This window comes from Rhinolophus ferrumequinum, chromosome 10, assembly GCF_004115265.2.
Source record: "Rhinolophus ferrumequinum isolate MPI-CBG mRhiFer1 chromosome 10, mRhiFer1_v1.p, whole genome shotgun sequence".
NCBI classification, from domain to species: Eukaryota; Metazoa; Chordata; class Mammalia; order Chiroptera; family Rhinolophidae; genus Rhinolophus; species Rhinolophus ferrumequinum.
In genome coordinates, this window is record NC_046293.1 from 40584949 (window position 1) to 40590413 (window position 5465).

Sequence of the window (5465 nt, forward strand, 5' to 3'; positions counted from 1 at the left end):
TAGATTCCGCTTTCCCTCTGCGCACGCGCGGCTCCCGGAGCAAAATTCTCCTGAATTGAACTCATTTGCATACGGGCGCGCGCGCGTCGAAGGCGGGGAGGAGAGAAGGCCTGGCGGCCGCGCGCGCTCCCGGGGCCTCTATTGTCCTTTTAAGGGGAGAAGCGCCGTGGCGCGGGAAACGCGGCGGCCTGAAGGAAACTGGGGCGGAGACTGCTTACTATGGCTGACGTCACATAAACAAACGCCTCCTGTCTGGAGGCTGTGGCCAAGGGGGAGTGGCGGGATGGGAAAGGCGGAAAGGTTAGCAACAGAGGGAGAACACTAGACTGCGTGACGTGCTTTCCACCCTGAAGTTCTTAGGACGCACTATTTCGCGTTGAAAAATAGTTTTGAACGGTGTTTTTGCAAAATTTTCACACCTGTGCCCAGTTTCTGTGCTGAAGTGTTAGAGGAAGTGGTCTTGCAAGCGCCCAGACTGAATTTATAAATCCCCCAAGTTTCCTAGATTTTGTTTGAAGTTGGGTTTTTGAAGCTTTGTTTAATCCTGTGGGGCCAGCAGAGGTTTATTTTTCGTGTGGTTTTAATGAGTCGTTTAATAAAGTCCCATTTGACCCTCAATCCATTCACTAACTCCCGCCTGCCCTCCTCAAACGGTAACCCAACCCATAACAATCCAACTTTTTTTTTTTTTTTTTAAGGAGGCTGTGGCTTAGAGTGGCCCATCCGGGATCAAACGGGCAACCTTGGTGTTATTAGCACTACGCTCTAACCAACTGAGCTAACCGGCCACCCAATAATCCAATTTTTTATCTCCACTTTGGCCTTAAGATTTCAAGCCTGTGTGAGTTGAAGGGTTGTTAATTTCCATGGAACCACTTTTCTAAAAGACTAGATTACTAGCCAGTAATCTAGGGATGCACATACCTCCTCCAGCTGTTTATAAAGTGTTTCACTCATCCAGAAATACTACTAACTGGTGGTCTTGGGAATTGAAAAAGTAGCCAGTGAAATGTAGACTTCCTTATGGAATACAAGTCAACGTACAATTTAAATGCTTCTTGCCCCAGGAGGACAAAACAAACAAACAAAACTGAAGTAACTTCTCAGATTGACATGAAAAATGAAAAACAGAATGATTGTGATACACGTTTATTCTGAGAACACGCCTCAGACCAATAGGCTGAGAAGCTGATTTAATAATAGAGGGGGTGGGCGTTGGGGAGAGAGGAAGGATGTTTTCCCCCCAGAAACTTGATATTGGTCCCAAGCTACAAACGTGTGGGCATCAACCATAAAACTTAATCATCTGCTGACAAGTTTCACCGCTTTCATTGTAGTGTCAACAATGTGCATTTAAATAGATGCTTCTGAACCGCTCATTTAATTCAACAGCCAATTCCTAATATATATAAGACAAACCCCCTTCTGAAATCTTCAACTAAATGCTTCTTTTTTTCTTTAGGTTCTGTAACATATTATTTCTGTAACTGTATATGAAAACTCTATATTAAATACCTGTAGAAAAAAACTGACATCTCACACTAAAATGTGAGCTCCCTAAAGGCAAGAATTTTATATTGTATTCATTTTTGTACTCCAGTGCATAACACAATGTGCAGCAAATTAACTCTGAATAATTCCTTGTAAAATAATAAATCAATGGATGTTTTCAAATTTATTATAGATTTATCTCAAATCAAAACAACTTTAGAATTTTTGTATTTAACCTAAAATGAGTCTGGAAGTTATAGTGTTCACCTCAATTGGTATGATGCCTTTCCTTATCATAATAAATAAAACAGAATAAGCTTAATAACTGTTTTTGGGCTTTCATTGGTGGCAAAATGGACCCTGAGCATAAACTCCGAACTTCTTTTTGAAGAAAATTTTTAAAAGTTGTGCTGGGTTGTATCAAGTACTTATTTGCTTTATGACAGATCCTCCAAAAATAATTTCAAATTAGTATATGCTTTTGAAAGTATGAAAATAGCACAATTTTTCAAACTTCAATTATTGCTTACAGGATATATATATATTTTTATATAAATATAGAAATTACATATGTATTTATATAAATCTAAAAATGTACCTTGAATGCCTCTTCTCTTGAACATTTATGTAAAGAATATATATGGTAATCCTAGGATGCAATTAGGTTCAAATGTTCAAGCAATGCAGGAATTACAGTATTTAGGATATACTGTTCAGATAAAGTACCTGGAAGCTTCAGAGCTACTGAGCTACTATACAGCAAGACATCCTCTGCTCTCAAAGTAGAGGTCGAGAAGTAATCTGGGTAATTTTTGTAGGAAAGGTAGCAACAAAATCCTTAAAGAGAAACTCAAGTTCCTTAGAGTCGTAAAAAAAAACCAAAAAAAAAAAAAAAACCTCCTGCTATTTTTGAACAACCAGGTGCATTCCAAAGGTTCTTTTGTTCATTTTGTTGCTTGACTGCATTGTTATGGCTGACTCTATCCAGGACAAACAGCTCATTTATGGGCTACTTTAAAATACTATTACCTAAGTAGTCCAAGTGAATTTTTCATCAGGAAGAAAGGGAGAGAGGGAGGGAAGGAGGGTGGGAGGGCGGGAAGAAGGAAGGAAATAAATTTGGATTACAGGAGATTGAATTACACCACGTTAGAAAAAATATTTGAGAATATTTTAATAATTATAGTGTTTAACTCATACTGAGTTCTCAAAAATATTGAAATTGAAATTATAGTAAAAATTGAGATTAAATTGAAAATAAGTTGCCAGATACTCAGTTAAGCCAATTACCTTCCTTATAATATATGGTCCCTCCTATAGAATTATCCCTAATGCTTGAACATTTTCATTCATTTAGCAGATATTTAATTAGCATAACGATATGCCAGATAGTACAACCATTTCAGAAATAGAGAGGCTCAAGCCCCCTCACCTCTTCTAATTTATTTCTATATAATTCTACTTTGTTTGCTACATTTTCTCCTGCAGTATTTATTACCTTCTTTTGAGACTTTTTGTCAGCAACTTTACAATTATAATATTTTTGAAATGGAGGATAAATTATATATAAAGGACCAAAAAGGACAATTCTTGCTTGGTAATGGATGTTTTTATCAATAATTTAGTAATGGTTGTAATGACAAATCAAACTAATGGTTGTTTTTTAAATGAAGGCTGATACCCTCACCAGAGGCTGGTACCAACCACATCAAAACGTTTTTGTTGAGCCCAGGAAAGAGCTGATTATTATTATTAAACATTGGGTTTGATTCCTTAGCAGGTAATAGCTATAAGGCTAAACCTTTTCCTCACACCAAAACAAGCACAGTATTTTGTTACCTATTTGTTTAAATCCTTTTTAAGTTCACCTAACGAGTGGTCCAAGCAAGTCAGATAATTTTAAGCTATAAGGTATAGAATTGGTTATATGATCCAATAATCCTCCGACAACCGTTGACAGCTGCTAGAAAAAGGTGTCTATTACTTAATCAAAATTAACTTTTCAAATTTCTGAACTTAAAGAATTATTACATATTTATTCTTAGGAAGAGTAATCTCTGATTTTTTTAGAAGTTATAAGTATTTTACTACTATCTTATGACATCTTTTACTACTATCTTATTTGAATAGCATACTTTAAAAAATAAAATTACTGGTAACAAAAGTAATTTCAAGAAGGACATTGACAAACTAGAATGAGTTCACAGGAGAGTAAATCAGAATGATGAAAGAAGCTGAAAACCACAACAGAAAACCAATAATTAAAGGAGGGACTGTATTTTGATTGAGCAAGAAAGCAGTCTTTGACTATCTAAAGGACCATCATTAGAAAAACGAACAGGCTTGTTCTTTTATGCTAAGGAATCAAATTAGTCTTGAGAATTACAAGAATGTAGATTCTTGCTAAACATCAGAAAAATATTTAAACATACGAATAGTCCAAAGATGATTCAGGATACTTCAGAAGGCAACTCCCCATCACTAATGATAGTATTCACAGAAATAAAACCAAGAATTTTATTTTAATGAATTACATTATTTACAATGTAAAGCTTGCTACCTCTAAACTCCGATTGAATTCTGTGCATCTATGATTCCATGAGATAAATGAATGGTATCAACAACAAATGCCTCAAATTTGGGAGAGGGATTTATCACTGTGGCTGGAGTAGAAATGTCTTTTTGGGGAGGATGGGATTTGAGCCTTGGACAATTCATTCATTCATCAAATACTGAGTATCTACTAATTGCAGGCTCCGATAATAAAATGATGAACAATGCAGAAACAGTTGAATGTGGGAGGCAGGTACTCCAAATAACCACACAAATATAATTATGAACTGTGAGAAATAAAAGGGAAAAAAAGTACTGTGAGCCTAACCATGTATGGCAAGGGAATCTGATCTAATCTGGAGGTAAAAGAAAGCATCTTTGAGGAAGTGAAGTTGAATTACTGATTAAATGGAGAATTGGAGAGTGGAAAGAGTATTGAACGAGTGACAACTTCAGGAACAAATTCTTAAGAGACAGCCAAGTACTTGGGGTGGTGGGAAAGGACATAACTAGGAGAAGAATCATGTCTTTGATTGAATAAAAGTTATACATGAATTCTGTTTGAGGTGAAAGATGGTGTCAGGTGTTGGAGACCAAGATAAATAAAGATTTAAGTCCTGTGGTTTTGGAAGTACCTACACGGAGTTGGAAGTAGTTGCCCACCAAAAGTACTCCGGAGATAAACCCCTATGATTACATTACAATAGCTTCAATCAATATATGCTTCTTTTATGAAAATATGTTTTTCTAAATGTCAATAAGAAATTGATCCCCAGCCATAGAACTGACTTCCTGGAAAAAACCGTGTTCTTATTATTCAAATCATTACTGAAGGCAAGCATGCCACATCATCAACAGATGAACAAGTGAACAAGCAGACACATAATACAAAAAGTCAAAGAAATATGTTGGGTTGTCATTTCTAAGAACTTTGGAAATAAAATATCCAGGAATCTAAAAGAATTTAATATTTTGCTTACAGTTAATTAAAAAAAATTTAATATGTATTTTTAAGAATTTGAACTCTTTACACAACTTCTTAAAATTAGAATGCAATTTCATAGCTTAGATCAGCAAATAAAAGTTACTGGTTTCAAGGTTTCAAATGATAACAAGCATTAATAGTTTATCTAGATATATTGCTAATGTAGCAGTGCTTTAGTGTTCCAGAAACGGAAATACAAGGTAAAGCAGATGAAACAGAGATAATCAATGTACTATACTGTATTTGGGGCAATGGTTAGAGAACATGGTATTATCAGAGAGTATAACGTATTGCATACTGTCTTCCTAACAGGCAACATTTAGTATATGAACATAATTTAAATTTATTTATAAAAATAGAATCAGGAAAAATATACTCAGGTCTGCTGAAAATAGGGAAAGGTGTTAGCACTCAATTTGTTGACAACTAAAACTCT